Genomic DNA, 24,336 nt, shown 5'->3' on the forward strand with positions numbered 1-24,336 from the left:
GGCCAGTTCAGTTGTGAAGTGGCTTTGAGGGCCTTATATATTAGAAACCCCCAAAAAGTCACCCCATTTTAAAAACTTCACCCCTCAAAGTATTCAAAACAGCATTTAGAAAATGTGTTAACCCTTTACACATGTCACAGGAATTAAAGCAATGTAGAGGTGAATTTTACAAATTTCATATTTTTTTGCAGAAATAAATTTTTAGTACAATTTTTTTTATAACACAGAAGGTTTTACCAGAGAAATGCAACTCAATATTTGTTGCCCAGTTTCTTCAGTTTTAGGAAATATCCCACATGTGGCCGTAGCGTGCTACTGGACTGAAGCACCGGCCTCAGAAGCAAAGGAGCACCTGGTGGATTTTCGGGCCTTATTTTTGTTAGAATAAATTTTAGGCACCATGTCAGGTTTGAAGGGCTCTTGCGGTGCCAAAACAGTCAAAATCCCCCAAAAGTGACCCCATCTGGGAAACTACACACCTCAAGGAAATTATCTAGGGGTACAGTGAGCATTTTGACCGCACAGCTTTTTTACAGAAATTATTAGAAGTAGGCCGCGAAAATTAAAATCAACATTTCTTCAAAGAAAATGTAGGTTTAGCTAATTTTTTCTCATTTCCACAAGGACTGAAGGAGAAAAAGCACCGTAAAATTTGTAAACCAATCTCTCCCGAGTAAAACAATGCCCCACATGTGGTAATAAACGGTTGTTTGGAGACACGGCAGGGCTGAGAAGGGAAAGAGCGCTATTTGGCTTTTGGAGCTCAAGTTTAGCAGGAATGGTTTGCGGAGGCCATGTCACATTTATGAAGTCCCTGAGGAGACAAAACAGTGGAAACCCCCCACAAGTGACCCCATTTTGGAGACTACACCCATTGAGGAAATTATCTAGGGGTATAGTGAGCTCTTTGACCCCACAGGTTTTTTGCAGAAATTATTGGAAGTAGGCCCTGAAAATAAAAATCAACATTTTTTCAAAGGAAATGTAGGTTTAGCTTATTTTTACTCATTTCCACAAGGACTGAAGGAGAAAAAGCACCACAAAATTTGTAAAGCAATTTCTCCCGAGTAAAACAATGCCCCACATGTGGTAATAAACGGCTGTTTGGAGACACGGCTTGGCTTAGAAGGGAAAGAGCGCTATTTGGCTTTTGGAGATAACATTGAGCAGGAATGGTTTGCGGCGGCCATGTCACATTTGCAAAGCCCCTGGGGGGAAAAAACAATGAAAACGTCCAAAAAGTGACACCATTTAGGAAACTACACCTCTTGAGGAATTCATCTAGGGGCGTAGTGAGCATTTTGACCCCACAGATGTTTCATAGAATTTATTAGAATTGGGCAGTGAAAATAAAAACAATCCTTTTTCTTCAATAAGACGTAGCTTTAGCGCAAATTTTTTCATTTTCGCAACAAATAAAGGAAAAAAAGAACCCAACATTTGTAAAGCAATTTCTACCGAGTACGGCAATACCCCATATGTGGTCATAAATTGCTGTTTGGGCACACGGCAGGGCTCAGAAGGGAAGGACCGCCATTTGGAGTGCAGATGTTTCTGGATTGGTTTCTGGGCGCCTGTGGGCCCAAAACAGTGGAAACCCCCCAGAAGTGACCCCATTTTGGAAACTACACCCCTCAATGCATTTACCTACGGGTGTAGTGAGCATGTTAACCCTGCAGGTGTTTTGTAGAAATTAGTGTGAACTCGATGTTGCAGAGTGAAAATGGGATTTTTTCCACAGATATGTGGACAATATGTGGTGCCCGGCTTGTGCCACCATAACGAGACAGCTCTCTAATTATTATGCTGGGTTTCCTGGTTTTAGAAACACCCTACATGTGGCCCTAATCTCTTGCCTGGACAGTCGACCAGGCTCAGGAGTGAAAGGGTACCATGTAAAATTGAGGCCTAATTTGGCGATTTACAAAGTATTGGTTCACAACTGCAGAGGCTCAGATGTGAAATAATAAAAATAAACCCCTGGGAAGTGACCCCACTATGGAAACTGCACCCCTCAAGGCATTTATTAAGGGGTGTAGAGAGCATTTTCACCCCACAGGTCTTTTCCATTAATAAATGCGCTGTGGATGGTGCAAATTAAAAATTTATATTTTTCCCTAGATATGCCATTCAGTGGCAAATATGTCGTGCCCAGCTTATGCCACTGGAGACACACACCCCAAAAATTGCTAAAAGGGTTCTCCCGGGTATGACTATGCCATATATGTGGAAGGAAACTGCTGTTTGGGCACGCTGTAGGGTTCAGATGGGAGGAAATGCCATTTGGCTTTTGGAGCGTGGATTTTGCTTGGTAGTAGTTTTGTTTGGAGTCTTACTGGTGTTTCCGTTTATAATGTAGGGCATATGTAAGCCGGGCGGAGTATATAAGGGGCATAGTCAGGTGGTATAATAATGGGGTAAAAAAAAACAATAAAATGATCCATAGATGTGTGTTACGCTGTGAAGCAATCCTTTCCGCACAGGCCGGTGTCGCACTGATAAATGGTGTCATTTCTTATCCCCCTTTTGGTCCACACTCCGCGCCTTTGTAGTTTGGGGAATTTTGCTTGGAAAGTGTTGTCCTGGTATAATACGGGCACCGTCGCTTCCAGCGGATATGTTTGGGCCCTCCCTTTCCTGGTTCCCTAATTTTAGGTCCTTGAAAAATCGCCTCTTCAAACAGAAGAAATGTTCCCCTCGGGCACAACTGCATATTTTTTTATTTCCTGACTTATTGGAGCCATAACTCATTTTATTTTTCATAGACGTAGCGGTATGAGGGCTGGTTTGTTGCGGGACGAGCTGTAGTTATTATTGGTACCATTTTGGGGTACATGCGACTTTTTGATCACCTTTTATCCTATTTTTTGGGATGCCAGGTAAACAAAAAAACGCAATTCTGGCACAGCTTTTTTCGTTTTTTTTTTATACAGCGTTCACCATGCGTTATAAATTACATGTTAACTTTATTCTGTGGGTCAGTATGATTCCGGCGATACCGAATTTATAGCACTTTTTTATGTTTTACAACTTTTTGCACAATAAAATTACTTTTGTAAAAAGAATGTATTTTTTCTGTCGCCAAGTTGTGAGAACCATAACTTTTTAATTTTTTTGTCGACGGAAGTGTATGAGGGCTTGTTTTTTGCGGGACGAGCTATAGTTTTTATAGGTACCATTTTTGGATACGTGCGACTTTTTGATCACTTTTTATTCTAATATTTGTAGGGCAAAGTGACCAAAAAACAGAAACTCTGGTAACGTTTTTTACGGTTTTTTTTACGCTGTTCACCGCGTGCAATAAATAATATAATATTTTGATACCTCCGGTCGTTACGGTCGTGGCGATACCAAATACATATGGTTTATTATTATTTTTCAATAATAAAGGACTTGATAAGAGTAAAAGGGGGATTGTGTTTTATTTGATTACTTGAAACTTTTATTGTTTTCAAACTTTTATTTTTTGCACTTTTTTTTACACTTTTTTATACTTTTTTTACACTTTTTCTCAAGTCCCACTAGGGGACTTGAAGTTCCAACGGTCAGATTTTTTTTTTTCTAATACATTGCACTACCTATGTAGTGCAATGTATTAGATCTGTCAGTCATTCACTGACAGCAAGCCGATTAGGCTTCGCCTCCCGGCGGGGCCTAAATCGGCTTCTGTAATGGCAGAGCAGGAGGCCATTGTGTCTCCTGTTGCCATAACAGCAGTCGCCAGTCCCGATTGCCTGTCAGGGCTGGCGATATGCTAGTAACCGCTTCGATGCAGCAATCGCTTTCGATTGCTGCATCGAAGGGGTTAATGGCAGGGATCGGAGCTAGCTCCGGTTCCTGCCGTTACAGGTGGATGTCAGCTGTACAGTACAGCTGACTTCCACCGCTGATGACGCCGGATCAGCTCCTGACCCGGCGCCATCTTGCCGGCAGCTACGGAAGCCGATCAGGCTCCGCCGCCGGGCGGATCTTGACCGGCTTCGGTGCTAGGCAGACCGGGAGGCCAGTATTAGGCCTCCGGTTGCCATTGCAGCCACCGGAACCCCGGCAATTTCATTACTGGGGTTCCGATGAGCTGCAAACACCTTAAGTGCAGCGATCGCGTTTGAGCGCTGCACTTAAGGAGTTAATGGCGGGGATCGAAGCTAATTTCGGTCCCCGCCGTTACAGCCGGATGTCAGCTGTAAGATACAGCTGAGATCCGGTGATGATGGCACCGGCTCAGCTTCTGAGCCGGTCCCAAACATTTGGCGTACATGTACGGCAAGATGCGGGAAGTCAGTACTTTCCATGACGTACATGTACGGCAAATGTCGGGAAGGGGTTAATGGGTATCTGATGGGTATTTATCTTGGTACAATTATTGTTCATATATGTCATTTTAGAGTATTTGCAAGTTCCATTGTATCGGCATGTGTGTTGTAAATGTGGAATGAGCGATATTGCATTTACACGAAGCAATAATCGTTACGATTGCTCGGAAACGCATTATGTAACGCCGTTGACCGCCGGCATCCCCCTCTTACCGGCAGCTGCGACCACAGGACTGTGCATCCCTGCCAGTGTCTCCCTTGCCCAGGGACACCGCTGCTCTCTGCCTCCTCTCCTGGACTGTCCCGTAGGGTGCATGCTCGTGCCAGTTCTTAAAGGGCCAGCGCGCACCAGTAAAAATTTCCCCAGCCTATCCCTGCACACCCTGTTCCTTATAAGTGACCCTGCCCCTTTCCCCAGTGCCTGAGCAAAGTTGGACAAACCTAGTGTTATCCTACGAAAATTCTGTATCTTGAGACTGTTACTTATTGGCATCCTGTATCCTGAGTCTGTTACCTGTCAGTATCCCATTCCCTCTGGGTGCTTCCAGCAGTCCAGCACCAGCATGCTTCCAGCAATCCGGCACCAGCGTGCTTACAGCAATCCGTCTACTACTACCAAGGTACCACCTGCCTGTCTATGCCTAGCTTCTGTTTGGCTAACAGCTACTCCGCCGGGACCACCAAGAGGTAGTGACCAGGCAGTCTCCCCGCAGCGAAGACCAGATCCCTTTAGAAGGGTTATAGTCTGAAGATCGGGGAGGCTAATTCGACAACACCCTTAGATCTGGCCCAACACCAATCCAGCAGAGTAGCCCCGTGGGTCCACAAACCTGCTGGTCGTTACACATTATAATTATTATTAAGTGTAAATGGGCATTTAGGGTCACTTAGACATTTATAGATTATTCAATTATTTTAACCTCCAAAGTAAAAGAGTAACATTGGAAAGCACCAACACTTACAAAGCCAAATTTGACAAATCGCTAATGCATTTCATCCCATGGTAAAAAGTCTTCTTTCATGATGAAAGTATTAGATAGATATTATATATTAATATGTACAGGTGTATATAGTGAAACCTCTTTGAGACAAGCACCCAAAATTGTAAAAAAAAAAATGGCCTTTTATGGGGGTGGTCCTTTTATTTACGATTATTTGGATGCTCATTTGTTAAGTATCCGTATCCTTTTTTTTTAAAATAAGCTATCCATGTATTAAAGTGGACCTGTCATCAGACTGTGCTTTCCTCTATAAGGGTTTTAGATCAAAGTTATTTATTATTAATTGAATAAAAAAATAATTAAATCCAAGTGATTTGGCTACGCGTTTCAACACCGGTCTGATCTTAAACCCTCTGGATATCAGTAGTGCTTTTCTGGAAACCCCCATTTTTCTTTGCTTCCTTGTTGGAGTATATTCGTGATTTTAAGCAGAGGTGATCCATCACCCAGCGGTCGGGGATAGCAGAAGCTGACAACTTACTGTCTGAACGCACACACTAGTGTTGTACCTAGCATGTACAACCAGACACGGTGAGTGCTTATAATCTTTAAACGCTCACATATAATCCTGTTGGATTTATGTGGCGCTCTATGTTCCTTATTTTTTTCTCCATTAGGTATTCCTATAGAAGGGTCCCATAGTATGGGGATATCTCCGTTCCCCTATTAGCTCAAAAAATATGGTGCTGTTTGGCTAATAGGAGCGTTCCAAGAATATAAGAGACTCATGGTTGTAGTTGTATTCATAAAGGCAGTACTTCCCCTGCCTCTCTTCACCCCGCCGCCACCCCTCTTGGTGGTGATTGACGGGGGTGTGCTGTTTTTCCGCATACACAGGAGCCAGTCAAGCACTGTGAAAAAGGCAGGAGAGGCGGGGGGGGGGGGGGGGGGGTGTTGCTCACTTCATGAATACATCAGACTCATAACTATGACTCTGGTATATTCTTTGAATGCTCCTATTAGCCAAACTGCACAATATTTTTTTGTGTCGTTTTAGCTAATGGGGCAGCGGACCTATCATCATACTATGTTGCCTTATTTAGGGCAGCATAATCTAAAGAGAGATCTGGTTTTAATACATGAATAGCTAATAAAAGCCATTGGACTAGAGTTGTGCTGTTTCCAGACATACAGGGAAAAAAATTATAATGCAATATACATTCTGTAATTATATGTATTCTAATGTTCTATTTTGCCACTACCTTTTACCTGTGATTAGAGCGAATGTTTTATGGGGCTGGGCCTAAAATCCCCTGCAAAGATACCGACTTAAATAATTAAATTCTGGCTGCCTGCAGCCTTCACCAGCGAGGTCTTAGGGGCTTACCGCATACTGTTATTATTGAGGTCAATGTATAAACTTATGCTGTAAACTCCTAAACTCCTTTTAGCTGTGACTATAGGCATCCAGAATTTGATGGTTAAAAAGTAAAGAAATTTGTACAAGGGCATTCACTTTAAACTTACCGGAATGCAGTGTCGGCTGACATGTACTGTATATTGAGGTCTTTATTTGTGCTTATACTAAAATCAATAAGAAATGATCGTTTTATTAATATATCTTGTGTTAAAGATTCCCTTTCCAAAAGCCTCAGACCACAACCTGATCCCATAATCTCATTTTTCGCCAAACACCAGCTGCCCTCTTGGCCCAGAGCACATTAAGCATTTACTATGGTTATAATATTACTGTTAGTACACATTCTGCTAAAATCCTAGTGTACCGGTAATAGAATAGAAAGGACGTAAATCGAAGAAAATATATGGAACTTTCCACATAAAATGCTGCCATGTTCTTTCCGGTTTGATCATGTATTTATTGCTGTATACAGTATGGCATTTATAAGACTAGAGACTGAACATCAGACGAAGGCTGAAGTATACTCTGGAAATCTTTTTCGATTTATTTATTTTTTTTCTTTTCTTTACCGGCTAATTTAAACCTCTCCTTGAACTTTTTTTTTTTTTAAAACCAAACATATGAAATTACTCATGGGTAACGTCAGCCTTGTAAAATTAGTTAAATCTACTTCAGCTTTAAAACGCTTTAAGATCTGCAGGAATGGGCCCAAGCCACTATTTCCTAAATTCCCATGGCAACCAGTCACATGATCAGACATTTTTACAAATCTAATAACGTTCTTAAATCAGCTATGTGGATTAAAGTTTAAAGTGGAACTGGGCTGAATACACATTGAAAATACTTATTTTAGTTATATTGCAGGCAGTGGTGTACACAGGTGGGGCGCTCATAACAAAAATAAAAATGCTACTTGACACCACCCCTCAATGGGAGTTCCCGATGCCACCCTCTGTTTTATTAGTCATTACAATGTGGAGAAGACCAACCTGAAATCGGCGTCCTCTCTCCAGGGGGCCTATGGCAGCCACATGGGCTGCCTCTATAGTATTTATGCCCTTAATTGTAAAAAATATACTGTCTTTTTAAATGCTTTTCCAAAGCTAAAGGTACAGCGTCGGGTGGCCCACCAGAGTTACGGCGGATCGTCTAGTGGCCCAGGCTTTGACACAATAATGGGCCCCTAATACAACATGGCACCAAAGGTCCAGTAGAAGACTGGAAATATTGAATTTGTATTTGGCACCAACCACTTGGCACTAGGGTCTACTGCAATTACTAAAAAAATGTTCAGATCTTATTGATTTATATAACCGGCGTGTACATAATAACAAAGATTACAATAAAAATTTAAAGTGGATGCCCACATGTTTAGTATAGATGGAGGGACACTGTCAGGGTACCAATAGTTTTGCTTGCATGACATGCTTAGTGCTACTATATTAAGAAGCTATGCATGTCACAATTTTACAACTTAAAAGGCAAACCCCTTGGTTTATGGGAAAAAAAATAAGAATGAGAGCAAAAATTTGCTAAATGTGAGTGGTTTGTTTCCAATGCCCCCATTAATAGGGATGGACATAGGCAGTAGAGATTGTCCCTGTGCTGGAAAAGTATGTGGGCTCCTTACTTTCCAACTGAGAGTGAAGTAAAACCTCCCTCATGGCTCTCTATAAAAACCCTCACTGGTGTGCCAGTACACCAGTAATTGGGAGCCATAAGAACCTTGCATGCCACCTAGTAGGCAATAGAAATCAATTATATTTCTCCTTTAGTGTAGAAGCCTACTGGGCCCATTTGCGGCTGCATAGATTGCAGAAAGGGTATGCCCGCCCCTGTCTAATAATTATTTTGGAGAGTGGCTGTGCATGGATGGTAAACTCTATGACCATGAACGAAGACACCCTAATTTTTGTTAATAGTAGGGGTCCCAGTGCTTAGAATTTTATAACCTGTCAAACATGTTATCAAAGTGAAAAACGGTTGTAGCACAACCCTTTTGAAGGCTATACACCAAATCTTTCAAAATCGTACTCATTAGAATTTTCATACCATTTTGCTGCTGTAGAGCCTGTTCACCTAGCTGGTGTCCTGCTTCTGACATAAATCCGACAGAACACTGCTTCTGTTGTGGCTGACTCATCTGCGCTCTCTGCCCCCCCCCCCCTTCTCTAATGTAAGAGATAGCAGAAGCGAGGGTTAGGAGGTTGAACAGATCAAAGTGATGAGAGGGGGAAAAGCATTCAAGTCTTCAGGGAGGGCAGATCACACAGGCTGACCAGTCTTAGAGTGTGGATACGAAGGAAAGTAGAGTGGAATCACACAGGCTTTCAGTGTAGAGAGAAAGCCGTACAGGAATAAAGCTGTGCTGATACATGGGAGCTAGTGAAGGAAGACGCATCCTGGACACACAGACCACATCCAGCATGTATTACTGGGAGTAACTTGTGCATATGACAAAAGTCGGAAACTATGTGCAGGCTACACACTGAATATCAGTGGGTCTAAAAATAAATAAAGGAATGATGTTGTGGCCTAAAACTTTGTGCAACTTTTTTAACTTCAGGTAACCATTAACATATATGTAAAAATATTTATTTTCTATGTCAAAGGTGTCCATAGCATTTAAGTGTGTTTAAAGGGTTTAGTATTCTGAGTTAAAGGGGTTGTCTAGGATGAGAAAAACATGGCTACTTCCTTCCAAAATGCAGCGCCACACCTGTCCATGGCTTGTCTGATATTACAGCTCAGCTCTATTGAAATTAATGTGGTGGAGTTACTACACACAATTAGTAAATAGGTGTGTTTTCCTTATCCTGGGTAACCCCTTTAACCCCTTAAGGACACCGACAATTTTGGCCTTGAGGACAGACCAATTTTTTTATATTTCACTCTTTGCATCCCGACGCTCATAACTTTTTTATTTTTTGTACGACGTAGTTGTGAGAGACTTTGTTTTTTGCGGGACGAGTTGTACTTTATGTAGGTACCATTTTTTGGCACAAATACATTATCGTTTAATTTTACATACATTTTTATTTTGGCGAGTATGCAGAAAAAAGCAGTTCCGCTGCAATTTTATTATTTTCTTTTTTACACCATACACCGATCATCATAAATAATGTTATACATTTGTTGTACAGGTTATTACAGTCGTGGTGATACCAAATATGTCTATTATTTCAAATTTTGTGACTTTTGTATTTGAAAATTAACTATTTTTTTTATTTAATATAAAGAAAATTTTAAATTAATTTAATTATTTTTTTTAATCGCATAGAGGGATTTTTTTAATTTGATTTTTATTTTCTAACTGTAATGTACTGGCATATATCAATATGCCAGTACATTAGCCTGTGTGCGGATTTTCTGTGACGCGATTAAAGGGCAGTTCCCCCTACTCTTATTTACTTTGAATGCCGCGATCAGCTTTGATCGTGGCATTCAAGGGGTTAACGGTGGAGATAAGAGGTTTCTCTGCTCTCTGTCGTTAGAGCGGGGCTGCGGCTGTGTACTAGTACACAGCCGTCAACCCGCTCCTGATTAAGCGTGGACACGGCTGTCACACAGGACGAGAATACTCGTTCTAACGAACGAATTACCCGCCGCTCAGGATGAGCATTCTCGTCCTGTGTCGGCAAGTGGTTAATAGAGAGAGTTCCCCAATGAGGATTCACTTCAGTTAGTCTGAGAATGGCTACAAGGAGTTTCTTGCTCTGGAAGACCAGCACGCTAGTGCATTAAATAGACAATTTATCGATGTCAATGGAAAACATGCCATGCTTTATTTTCTCTATGGTGGCGTTGCAGGAGAATTGAACACTTTATGCTGGGTTTATCCTCCGATTACAGCTGGTAGCAGGAACACCCTGTGATCAGCATTTCATTGAAGGACTTTTCTAACAAACAAGTAGTGTCCAAAGTTTTCCATTCCTCAGGGATTGTTCTATTACAAAAGACAATGATAATCTGTAAGAACCCTGATTACTAATTTATATCATCAATATTATCTATGCATCTATATCATCCCTGAGGAGCAAATTGATCTTGCAACTAAAAAGTGATGTACAGGATTAAAAAAAAAAATGAAAGTAAGGAATACAAAAGGTTAAATTTTCAGAAACAAAACATGAGTGAGTGGTCTTGGCCAAGTGCCACAAATGTCTTATCACCAGTAGATACTCAAGGACAAATACGTTACAATGACATCTATAGTTACATGCAGTCATGTAGAGTATATGTCCTGTCCTTTACACAATGGAAGGGTTACATTTCCACTGTATCAACATGTAATAAAATCTTGTATGGAACCTTAATATGAACTTCTGCTCTCCGCCTCTTGTGAGCTGTGAATATGATCGGATTTTCACATAACACAAGATAAATGCCAACAAAGTTTTAAGAGGTTTTTCAGATGCAATAAGCGCCGAAGTTGGCAATAAAGGATTTCAGTGGATTCTCTGTCTGCAGGAAAATGGAATTGCTTGTAATTTAGGCTCTTGGACAAGTTCTTAGAGCCTAAATGTCGCAAACTTGCGAGTTCTTCATTGGGATGTAATAATGGCCAGAAAATAATAGGAATATCCAAATCCTTTCTACTTCATATATGAAAGGCACTGAAATGGGATTTGTCATCAGTGCAACAACCTGGAAAAAATGTAACCGTTTACCTATAATAGTTTATTTTATGATGGAAAAAAGTTGCTTTCTCAAATTTTCCAAACTTTGTGTCAGAAGTAGCAGAATGTTTCATTAGTATTAGGACCCATGCACATTACCGTGCACATGTCAGCCCATAATACGGTTCAGAATATGGAGCCATAATGTACACTATATTCCTGGCTGCGTAGTTCTCTATGGGAGGGCTATATTACAGTCCATGTTTTCTCCTAGAAACACTGAAAATGGTGCTTGTGGGGAAAATGTTCTTCTATATGCACAGTCAAAAGAAAATAATCTATGAATACCACGCTATGAAAAGGAAAATAGCATATGCATGGCCCATTGAAATGTATTCCCACCCTATTTTAGATCTGTGTGATACAGTTCCCAAATACAGACATGTGCATGAAGCCTTAGACCTTGTATTTCACAAATTATTCTTACTGGAACTTCTCTTTAAATTTGGTTTCCCACTTTAATTATAGTGCCCCATGTTGTAACCTCTTTCAGCACTGAATATCAATCTTTCACTGATGTTAAGTGCTATGGCTAGGGATATTTGTTTTCTAATAAAAGTCATGGCAGAGACCCGTCTTCGCCATATCTGTAATTAACACCACAAAAACCTCTTGAGCAGGGGCAACTTGGATCTTTTGAAGCTCTTTTGTAAACCAGAGTACACTCCTAAGCCTTTAATCCCCCAATAAATCTGCGTATAAAATTCTGTCCAAGTTTAAGATGATGGTTGCCTGGTCTCTAGCTCACTGGAAGCTTTGGCTTTATGGACTTTTATTCCCAATTAAACTACCAGAGTTGCTCTAAAATGGCAGGAAATTCCTTGTGAGATAAGCATGTGGTCATAGAGAGACTCTGATTAAGTTGTGTTCAAGTGCTACTGACCACCAGACCAAGAACACTCTTCATTATGAGTGTTCCAAATGAGCAGGAAGAAATCCTATATCTTATTTGGTTTTTTGTAGTCCTCCTTCTGGGTGATAAATACAGATTACACAGATTTCTGTTTTATTTCTGGAAACGTAGACATACACTTTAAGGATCTGGAGATGAGTCTGTAGTCTTTCAACCAACTGTGTATTAAGTGTTTGCTGTTAATAGTAAATCACCATGCCATGAATATAGTGAAAGGTTTATACTTTAAGGCCTCATTTACACGAGCGTATTATACGCGCGTGTCGTACGCACCTATAATAGTCTATGGGGCTGTTTAGACGATGCGTGAATTTTGCGCTGCGTGAGTGCGTTGCGTAAAACTCACGACATGTTCTATATTCTAGTGTTTTTCACGCAACACGCACCCATTGACTTCAATGGGTGCGTGAAAACAACGCATGCCACACGGACGGTCCTGCGTTGCATGCGCGAAAAACACGCAAGAGCTGTTATGTCCATTCTAATTAGTCTATAAAGCTACACAAAGCTACTCCAAACCAGGAAGTGCCTGCCTTTCAAGTGCGAGGGGGCAAGTCTAGCCAGTGCCTGGAGAGTTGTGTGCGGATATTTTTGAGCGTTTCACAGCCATACTACAGCCATGCCGCGCGGGATGGATGTGGAGCGCCTCATACTTTTTGTCCAGGAGCATCCAGCGATATGGGATACCAGATGTGAGGAGTATCATAACAGGACGGTGAAGGAGGACGCATGGGAGTTGGTGGCCAAAAACCTCTTTGGGCAAGAGTGGGAGACTGGCCGAACCCGGGACCGCACTCGGTTGGGTGAGTACCTGGCATTTTCTGTCAATGCCTGTCATGCCTATCTAAAACCTGGGCCCTGTATGTGTATTGCGCTCATTAGCACGAGAAACTTTGGTGGAGCAGGTGCTTCCCCACGTCCCACCGCATTGCCATTGCAGGGCCCTTCATTTTGAAGTGAGAGGTGATAGTTCTGATGGCGTGTTATGTTTTTGTTACATCCAACAGTTCAAGATATCAAGACACGGTGGCGGAGCTGCCGTGATCAATTCAGGCGAGAGATGGGTGACAAGGGACGCAGCGGAGATGGGGCATCTCGCAAACGGCCCTACATTTATACTAAGCAGCTGATGTTCCTGAAGGACATCATGGATATGCGCACGTAAGCGTTTATGCCGTTGCATGAGTGTAATGTGTGTTTGCCAAGGTCCTGTCTGCCAACGTGTTGTTGTGGGCAATGTTAGATATTGTACTCATAATTTTTTTGCTCCTTGTAGAACCACCGACAATTTGGAGGACACAGCAGAGGAGACTGACGTGGGGGAGTCTGTGGCCGAACCCCCTGCTCCCAATATCCTGCCACCCAGCCCCAAGCCGACACCCCAGGAGCCCGCACCAGGCCAGTCAGAACGGCCGGTTGCCTCTCCAGCCCAGGAGCGGCCCGTGCGAGCCCGCAGTCGGCGTGTTCGTGCCCCACAGCCCTCCACATCTGCCCAGGTGGATACGCGGGTACTGGACTATCTCAGGCGAGCCGCAGAGGAGGATGGGAATGATGCCTTCGGCCGCAGCATTGTCCCCCTCATACGCCTGGTGCCGATGGACCTTATGGGCCGTCTGCAGGCGTCGATCGTCACATTGATCGACGCTTGCAGACCGCCACACAATCCCCATATGTGTTTCACGGCAATAGAGCAGTGGCGAAATAATTACATGCCGCCACCCACGGCCCAGGTGCCTGGCCAATTCCACCCTGTTCACCAGATGGGCCGGCCGCATCCATACATGCGCCCTATGGCTCCCCACTTCGCAGGGCCCACATTCCACCCACCACATCAGCACCACTATGCTGGCCAGGAACAACCTACCCAGCTCCAGGTCCAGCATAGTGGTGCTGAAATGCAGGCATATGCCTCCCCAGGACAACTATACCAACACCTCTGAGTGTGTTGGTGCCAATATATTTGGACGGCACTGTTGTGTGTGGTGCAGGCGTGGCCACGTTTGTTGTGGGATCATGTTTTTATTTTGTATTTCGTTACACCATGTTGGTGTCTAAGTTTTTGTGCCCAAAATTTGGGATTGGTCCTAATCCGAAAATAAAAATATTCATGGTTAATGGTTTGATTTCGTTTTATTAATCATTTTGACCACACAACACAAGGTTTGCCACACATTTCCTTTGCCTACACTCTCACACACTTCTGGCCTTTTGGACCAATGCATGGCCATGTGATATGAGGTTTTAGTTAATCTCTCGGGGTTTGACATGGCTTGAAAGGGATTGCAAAGTTTAGGTCCTGCCATGGGCCCCGAAGCAAAATAAGTACACTTGCAATTGGACTTCCCTAACTGGAGTCCGCACAACAGGATATATGGGGAAAGTAAGTCGGCAACTGTGTAAAGTCCTGCTCAAACCCCGAGAGATATAAGCTCGCAACCCGCGTCAAGGGTCCTCATGTTTTGCGAGTCCCTACCCCAACCCCAACCACCAAAATAATCAAAACAAAAAAAGGCCACATCTCACGTGGGTAGTGAAGCCTCAAAAGAACATTCACCCCTTCAAAGGTCATCAGCCCCCCACGGTGCTGGTCCAGATGGGCACTCAAAATATGCCGCCAAAGTCTCACGAACTCGAAGGCCGGAGGAGACAGATCGGCCGAGAGGAATCACCGGGACATTGTCAGTGGTGTCTGCATGTGTTAGGATATAGTCAGTATCAAAGTTTGCATCATTAATGCAGCAGAAGTTATGCAGAACTACACCCGCTTGTATAACACGTGTGACATTCTGCATGGACAATTGCATTGTTGACAGAAAGACACGCCACCTGTTCGACATAATGCCAAAGGCGCATTCCACACATCGCCGAGCTCGGCCCAGGCGGAGATTGAACATGCGCCTACGGTCATCCAAGCCCCTTCTTGCAAAGGGACGCATGACTTGCCTTGTGAGTGCAAACCCCTCATCTGCCACGATTACATACGGGATTGGGGGCCCGCTGGAGCCCGGGAGGATGGAGGGTTCCGGCAACCCCAGTCGCCTATTCACGAGTCGCTTCCCCATTCTTGATGTACGGAATATGCGTGCATCTGCCGAGCTTCCATACGAGCCAATGTCAACAATAGTGAAACAATAATTAGTGTCCGCCAAGGCTAACAATACCATAGAAAAATACTGCTTGTAGTTATAGTATTGCGAGCCACTGCGTGGGGGCTTTCTCACACGAATGTGTTTGCCGTCAAGGGCACCAATGCAATTTGGAAATTCAGTAGCTCTAAGAAATCCCTCTGAAATACTTAGCCACTGTTCTGTCGTGGGCTGAGGCATGACCGTGCTCTTTAACCTCTGCCACAACACGACACTGGTGGATATGACAATTAAGGAAATGGTGGTCACTCCCAAAAGAAATTCAAAATGCAACGAATGATAACTATTGCCTGTGGCCAGAAATCTAGAAAATAAAGAGAAAGAAAAAGAGAGGAAGAACACATGTTAGTGGGGGGCTGGTGAAGCAGACAGCGGCATGGACTAAGTTATAGCAGCTTCATACATACCTCAAGGTCACAAGCAGACGTTCCTCGGGCGAAATGCAGCGTCTCATGTTGGTATTCTGGTAGGTGAGACCAGAGCGAGTTTGCTCAAGCAGAAGGTCAAATGTGGCCACAGACATGCGGCAGAAGGATCAAAATTTGTCGGGATGCCGGCGTAAGTCCTCAAACAGGGTATGGAAATGCCCTTTTATTGTACGTTGGGCCACAAGTGGATGAACCCAAATGCGACTTCTTCCAGGCGTGTGGTGCTGCAGCATGTGTCGGCGCTGGCCAAACCGACGTGAGATCATCCAGAGAAGAAGCACACGCGCCAGTGCTGGCGAAGCCATAATAGTTGGGTGTCAAAGCGATTCCAATTTGAAGGGAAAAACAAACACTGTGGTTTCTGCAGAGGCGGAAATAAGGTTGCAAACAGATTTCTACCAGCAAGCAGGGGTTGGGCCAGCTGGCCTATTTGTAGGCGGGCGTCCCACTAATCCCCTCTGCGTTTTTTACGCGCGATGCAAACGCTAGTCGTGCGCGCGTTTAAAACGCAACAAGGCTGCGTATACGCAGTGCATACGCAATACAAACGCGCGCAAAACGCGGCGTTTTTTGCGCGCGCAAAACGCACACGCTCGTGTAAATCAGGCCTAATAAAAATAAACTAGGGTAGGTGGTTGTTATAAAATGGAGAACTTATTCCATGGCTTTTTGTTGTTTTCATGAAACCTTTAATTGTGAAGTTTTGCAGTTTTTGTTTTGTATGAGAACTTGTCTGCTAGGTCATTTATCAGAAGGGTAGCTCATGGGCAAGGCCAGTTTTATATAAAATGGAGCCCCAAACAGCAAACAAAGTAGGGCTCCTTTTCCCCCTGCTTGCCATTATTAGACATATTTTTTTATATAATTTCAGCCCAAATAATACAGCCATATAGTGCCAAGATAATACTTACATATACTACCCACATAATACCACCATATGGTGCCTAAATAATATGCAGTATCAAAATAATACTCTCCTAAAGAGCCCAGATAATACTGCCACATAGTTCCTACATAATACTGCAATCCAATCTCTACATAGCATACATCGCTAAATAATACTGGGTGGTTTTAGTTTTCTCTTGGGCTTCTTTTACTTGCAGTTGCCCAGGTTGCCACCCCCATAATGCCAGCTATGGTCATGGGCAGAGTCTACTAAGATACTCAGTATAAAAAAATCCCCACTGATCTACCGGTAGAGTGGTCATTGACTAACAAAAGCGATTACAGCTTATTATTGTGATAAGCCCATAGGTTACAGCCAAAAGGGTTACATAATGTGACTTAACCAAGCTCCTTTATGTTTTATTACACTTGGGACTGAAGAATGTGGTTTAAGCATATTAATCTCTTAAAGGAGTTGTCTGCTTTGGACAATCCCTACTTATTAGAAGGGTGCCTTCAATTAACATTAAAGAGGCTTTGTCACCAGATTTTCAAACCCCTATCTCCTATTGCAGCTGATCGGCGCTGCAATGTAGATAACAGTAACGTTTTTCTTTTTCAAAAACGAGCATTTTTGGCCAAGTTATGACCATTTTTATATTTATGCAAATGAGCCTTTCTTATGGACAACTGGGCGTTTATAATCTTATTTCCAACTGGGTGTGTATTGTGTTAGTTACATCTGGGTGTGTTTACTTGTTTTACTAGCTGGGCGTTGTGAATAGAAGTGTATGTTGCTGACAAATCGGCATCATCCACTTCTCTTCGTTACCACCCAGCTTCTGGCAGTGCACAGACACACAGCGTGTCCTCGCAAGATCACGCTGTGACGTCACTCACTTCCTCCCACAGGAACTTCATCGCGTCGGATGAGCGAGGACACGCTGTGTGTCTGTGAACTGCCAGAAGCTGGGTGGTAACGAAGAGAAGGGGATGATGCTGATTCGTCAGCATCATACACTTCCATTCACAACGCCCAGCTAGTAAAACAAGTAAACACACCCAGATGTAACGAACACAATACACGCTGCGAGAAATACGCTTTCTCCTGCCTCCCATTGAAGTCAATGGGAGGTCAGAGACGGAAGCGCCCGAAGACAGGGCATGTCGCTTCTTTTTCCCGCGAGGCAGTTTTACTGCTCGCGGGAAAAAGACGCCGACGCCTCCCATTGAAATCAATGGGAGGCGTTCTCGGGCCGTTTTTGCCGAGTTTTGCGACGCGGTTTCCGCGTCAAAAAACTCGGCAAAATACCCTGTGTGAACATAGCCTAAAATAGACAAATCGCCTGGTTCAGATGGCATACACCTCTGAGTTCTAAAGGAATTAAGTACAGTGATAGACCATTATTTTGCATATTAAAGGATTTTATAATGACCGGGTCTGTTCCACACGGCTAACGCATAGCAAAAAGGGGTAAAAAAAGTGAGACCGTAAACTATAGTAATATAAGTTTAACCTCTATTGTGGATAAAATGTTTGAAGGTTTCTAAGAGATGCTATCCTGGATTATGTAACTCAATATCCGCATGGGTTTATGAGGGATTGGTACTGTCAAACTAATATGATCAGCATCTATGAGGAGGTAACCTCTAGACTGGACCAGTGTAAATTATTGGATGTCATATATCTTGATTTTTTCAAAACATTTGATACTGTACCACATAAAAGGTTCGTACATAAAATTAGAAGGCTGGGACTGGGGCAAAATGGATGTAAGTGGGTAAGTAACTAGCTCAGTGATAGAAAACAGAGGGTGGTTATTAAAGGGGTTTCCCACTACCGGACAACTGATGGATAGGATTTTTTTTTTTTTAATGAAATTATTTATTTCGAATTTTGCCAATTTTGATATGGCTCAAGAAGGACCAGTTACATTACAACCCCTGACTCACAAAGAGCAATCCACCAGAATGCAGGAGAGGAAAAACCTCCTATGGAGGAAACCTCGAGAGAACCATGGCTGAATGAACTACACTTCCATCTGGCCATTGAAGCAAATAGTTACTGTCTTGTCACAGGCAAAGTTTCCTTTGCTAGAGATTATTGTACATGTATTGGTCATTATTTATCCACAACCTCAATAATTAGTTCTCTATTCAGTCTAGTGGGTCTCCTGATTATCAGTGCCACCCTTACCCAGTTTCTTTTCATTTGTTTTAATGAGTCTCCCAGGCAGTCTTTCCAAATATTTCTTAATTGTTGAAAGACCGTTTCCCGAGTCTGTGTTTTAGCGACTGCCAAAGACAGCCTTCTACAATCTCTTTATTTGCTGTCCATGACAAACTTCCTAGGTCTCTGTAGTGGCTGTCCAAGACAGCCTCCCCATTCTGTATTTGTAACTGTCCGAGACAGCCTCTCCATTCTGTATTTGTAGCTGTCCGAGACAGCCTCCCCATTCTGTATTTGTAACTGTCCAAGACAGCCTTTCCAAGTTTATGTAGTGACTGTTCAATATAGCCTTCCAAAGTCTTTATGCAGTGACTGTTCAATATAGCCTTCCAAAGTCTTTATGCAGTGACTGTTCAATATAGCCTTCCAAAGTCTTTATGCAGTGACTGTTCAATATAGCCTTCCAAAGTCTCAATAGTGACTGTCCAAGACAGGCTTCCTAAGTTTACATGGGGCTTGTCTAAAGTAACCTCCTCAAATGTTGTAGTGACTGTCCTAGACCGCTTTCCCAAATTTCTGTAGTAACTGTCCAAGACAGCGTTCCCTGGGCTCTGTAGTGACTGTACAAGACAGCCTCCCCCATTCTGTCTTTAGTGACTGTCCAAGACAGCCTTCCATAGTGTATGTAGTGACTGTCCAAGACAGCCTTCCCAGGTCTCATTTGGACAACCGCTGTAAAAATACACTATTAGGGCATATGGACGTCATAGAATGGGGTGAAAAAAAAAACAGAGTTCTGCTAGAAAGACTGGTTTCCGCTCTGAAGGCCTAGATGCAGACATCTCATCCATTTGAATGGAGACTATGTAATACTATGTAGTGGCCGCCCTCATTTTTCAGTTTGAGGCGTGGAGTCAGCTGATCACCGGACCTACTGCATTCAAAAAGGTCATCCGGTTGTACAACCCCTTTATGTCTTTCTGTCTAGTGAGTCTCCACTTTTTGGTTTCTTGCTTAATAGTATCTAATTTCTGTATTCTCCTGGAGACCTATCCTCGTGATTATCTGAAAGACATAATCACAAAGTACATGGTGGTTTTCACGTTCATATAATAATGTGATATCTTAATTTATGCAAGAGTGGTTGTGTATGGGCCATATGCTATACTGCACTAAACAATATATATTTATCCTGCTAGCTGTATTTTTGTGGTACATCCAGCTAGTACACTAGTTATTTATGTTGTTCAAAATCACATCTGTCTATGATATGATGTCACAATTGTTCTCCCATGTACACAAAAGTTCAAGGGTTGCCCATAACAACCACTCAGAATTTTCCAAACTTCATCAAAAAAATAAAGATGAAATATGATTGGCAACAACGGTGCCTTTTCTTATATATATTTTTATGCATGAGGGTCAATACGTTTAAAATCTATTTTGACCACCCTTTCTGTTATTTAGAGGGGTTGTCTGGTTTTGAAATACCCTATTAGGGAATTCTGTGTTCATAAAGGAAAGGGGGGGGAGAGATCCTGATCGATCAGCCGGAGCGGGAAGCAGCTACAAAGAGTGTCTCTCACTCTGGATGACCTGGAACATGCATTTTAATGCAAACTGTGTAATGCTTAATTTTTGCTGTGATGTCGCTGCAGGGAAATTGCTATCAAGTCTCCTAACAGTTTATAGTTGACAGCTGGGGGCCCCAGGGGGGTGGTCCCTTTTTCTAGGATGCAATAGCATTATTTTGGTATTCTGTAAAAAAATAAGTTTTACTTGTTTTTTCATTATTGTACATTGAAATCTGAAAAATACGGTATGTTTTAGTTGCCTTCAACCGCCTAAGGAAAAGTCATAAGAGATATCTGTACTACATGATTGCAAATCAATAATATATATATATATATATATTTTTTATTTTTTATTTTTTATTAACCTTTCTATATCTTAGTCGATCTGAAGATATCTAGACTCTTGCATGTATTTTCGGATTTGTTCTCGGGAGATGCCACGGTGGGCTGCGCATCTATGTTCCCACTAGACAAGACCTTGGCAGGTGCACCGTGAATGTTGTAGTCCGCTGTGGCATTATGACATCACATCATGAGCTCATAGTTAATGACACTCTTATCTGAGGGTGTGGTTTTCCTCAATGTTTTTGCCTTTAACTGCCTAAGGAGAAGTCATACGAGCCTTCTATAATATTTTAATGCAAATTAATACACTGTAGACTTTAGGAGCCAATAAGATGTCTTCAGGAGACAATTTGCATTTATTAGCAGCCCAGCTGTAAGATCTTTCATAGACCATAGAAAATAACATTTTAACCCCTTCGCGCACCCAGACGTGCTATTACGTCCGGGTGCGGGGGTGATGTTTGGAGTGCTCTCACGCACTGAGCGCGCTCCATATGCTGCAGGTGTCAGCTGTATTTGACAGCGAACACCCGAGACTGGCAGCCGGGAGCAGCGATCGCGCTGCTCCTGGCTGTTTAACCCCTCAAAAGCTGCGGTCAATCGCGATCGAAGCATCTGAGGCGTTGAAAAGAGGGGGGTGGCCCCCTCTGACAGCTCATCGCTCCCCCGGAGTGAGATGGGGGGGTGATGACAGTTTTTATGGTAGCCTAGGGGCCTAATGAAGGCCCCCAGGGCTGCCTTCACTCTGCCTCTGCTAAGACCTGTCTGTGGCAGGGCTTAACAGATGCCTGTAAAATTGACGATATATTGCAATACGTTAGTAATGCAGTATATTGTACCAGCAATCTAACGATCGATGGTTCAAGTCCCCTAGGGGGACTAAAAAAGTGTGTAAAAAAAAAAAAGGTTTTAGTGGTGGAAAAAAAAAAAAAAAGTTCAAAAAGCCCCTTTCTCCCATTTTCCCCCTAAAGTAATGTAAAGAGTAAACAAAATTGGTATAGCTGCGTCCGTAAAAGTCTGAACTATTACAATATAGTGTTATTTAATGTGCACGGTGAACGCCGGAAAAAAAAACTACAGCTCATCCCGCAAAAAATAAGCCCTCACACCACTAAATCGGTGAAAAAATAAAAAAGTTATGGCTCTCAGAATGTGGCGACACAAAACATTTTTTTTTAACAAAACTTTTATTATCAATAATAGTAGTAAAATATAAAAAACCTATATAAATTTGGTATCACCGTAATCGTATTGAGCCACAGAATAAAGATAAGTTGTCGTTTTTACCGCACGGTGAAACCAGTAAAAACTAAACCCAAGAAACAATTGAGGAATCACAGTTTTTTTCCATTTTCAGCCCGCAAAGAATTTTTTTTTAGTTTCCCAGTACATTATATGGAACTATAATTGGTACCAAAATAAACTACAACTCCTCCCGCAAAAAATAAACCACGCCACTCTATTGATGGAAAAATAAAAAAGTTATGGCTCTTGGAATGCGGGGAGTGAAAAACGAAAATGAAAAATCACAAAATGGCTTAGTCCCGAAGGGGTTAAGTGTCACCTGCTCCCTGGGGTTTGACCAGCACTGTCACAGCAAATTCCTATCCATATGCCGCTATAGGAAAACGCCACTGGTGCCTTCAGCAGCTGCATCCATGGTAATAAAGTGATCGCTGTTGGGGAAAGGGGCCGGGCTGTCTTTTAAGAATGCCATTGCAACCCAGTCCCCAAGGAACATGTCCCGCCAGCTTCACCCTAGCTTTGTCTCTGGTTTAGTCCTAATGAGATAGTACTTTGACCCATTTTTTTTTTTTTAGGAGATATCTAGACACGTGTACATACACGCTTCTATGTGCCGACAAGATGAGACTGCAGCAGGTGCAATGTGAACGCGGTAGTCAATTGTGGCATTATGACATCACATCATGAGCTCATAGCGGATGATCCACTTATCTCTATGTATCTCTAGTCCTGTTTAGTTATAGAGCTTGATGATATGTGCTTCCATTTTTAGATGAGGTTCATTTGCCTAAGGCCTCATGCACATGACAGTAGTGTCATCTGCGGGCCGCCCGCAAATCACGGGCCGTGCACATGGCCGTGTACATTCATTTCGATGAGATCAGACCGCAAAATGCGGCCGTAATAAGACATGTCCTATCTTTTTGAGGTCCAGGCTCCCGTGGAAACCACAGTCGTATGCATGGGCCCATAGTAATGAATGGGACCGCAATTCACCCACAGATTTGCGTGTGAATTGTGGCCACAAAAACACGTTTGTGTGCATGAGGCCTAAGTGCTTATTCAGACGAGCATAAAATTCGTCCATGTGCTGTGTAAGGAAATCACGCACCGCACACCGACACATTGATTTCAATGGGGCTGTTCACACATGCAGGAGTTTTCACGCAGCGAGAGTCCGCTGCGTGAAACTCACTGCATGTGCTATATTGGTGCGTTTTTACGCACCTGCGCACCCATTAAAGTCAATGGGTGCGTGAAAACCATGCACAGCACACAGATGCATGATCCATGTGCTGTGCATGATTTGCGTATTAATTCCATAAAAATAAAAAAAGCGCTTTGCGTGCAAAACGCATGCCACTCGCAAAGCACAGATGCAATAACGCAACACACACGGACCAGCTTTACACGCGTAAGTCTGTCACACTCTTGTGAATGTAGTCTAAAGTGTAGTGTCTTATGTAAGACACTCACATTCTCTTCCAAGGCCTGTGCCCAGCTAAAAAATAAATAAAATATCAATATATATATATATATTAGTTCTTGAGGCTTCGTTACTGTATAGGGGAAAGCTGGGTGACAACCAATCTGGCCTCTATTATGCTTCTAGGAGAATCTGGCTATTGAGAAGGTTCCTAACAACTTGAGAGACCTAGAATGAAGGGCTCTCTATAAAACTCGGCAATAGATATTCTATTTCTTTTGCAAATCTATTTTAAAATGTGCTAAATACGTCAAGAACCATAATCTATAGTCTGAACATATGACACTCTATTTATAATCCTGTTGAAATTTTCATATAGAAGTATTCTGCTAGGAATAGGATCAGGTTTCTCAACTTCAAGAATTAGATTTATTTTTTTTACCCACTTTAATTTTCTTTTATGTCCGTTGAGGACGTGTAAAGCTAATGAGAAGTTTAATAACACTATAAATTATGATGCCCTTATGGGAAAGAAATATTGCGAAGGTGTCAAATGTTCCTTATAGAAGGCACACAATAATGGTAAAAACATTTGGTAAGGGAAATACTTTCTAAAATGATATGTTCGTTTAATGTGAAATTGAATCTTGTGACATTCATAAATATGTCTGTAAAAGTTGTACTGTATATTATACAATGGGTCATGTAGCAGAAATTACCGTTCTCCGTTTTGGTTATCCTAGACTGAAAAATAAATAAATCTAAACTCTGATTTATTTTTTTCTTATCAAGCTTAACCCCTTAATGACCAGGCCATTTTGCACGTTAATGACCAATGATTATTAATAAAC

General features: G+C 42.5%; 2 long non-coding RNA genes across 4 annotated transcripts in view; one reads left to right on the forward strand and one right to left on the reverse strand.

Moving 5' to 3' along the window:
- Nucleotides 1–24,336, forward strand: part of LOC142662878 (uncharacterized) — a 291,564-nt gene that overhangs the window by 80,320 nt on the left and 186,908 nt on the right. The gene's annotated exons all lie outside the window — the stretch shown is intronic.
- On the reverse strand, nt 10,437–20,955 carry LOC142663669 (uncharacterized). Its single transcript, XR_012851131.1, has 3 exons — nt 20,835–20,955; nt 19,827–19,960; nt 10,437–10,620 (listed from the first exon to the last, which is right to left on the reverse strand). It is a non-coding gene; the product is annotated as an uncharacterized LOC142663669 (long non-coding RNA).

The sequence above is a fragment of the Rhinoderma darwinii genome, chromosome 11 (genome assembly GCF_050947455.1).
Source record: "Rhinoderma darwinii isolate aRhiDar2 chromosome 11, aRhiDar2.hap1, whole genome shotgun sequence".
Taxonomy (NCBI): domain Eukaryota; kingdom Metazoa; phylum Chordata; class Amphibia; order Anura; family Rhinodermatidae; genus Rhinoderma; species Rhinoderma darwinii.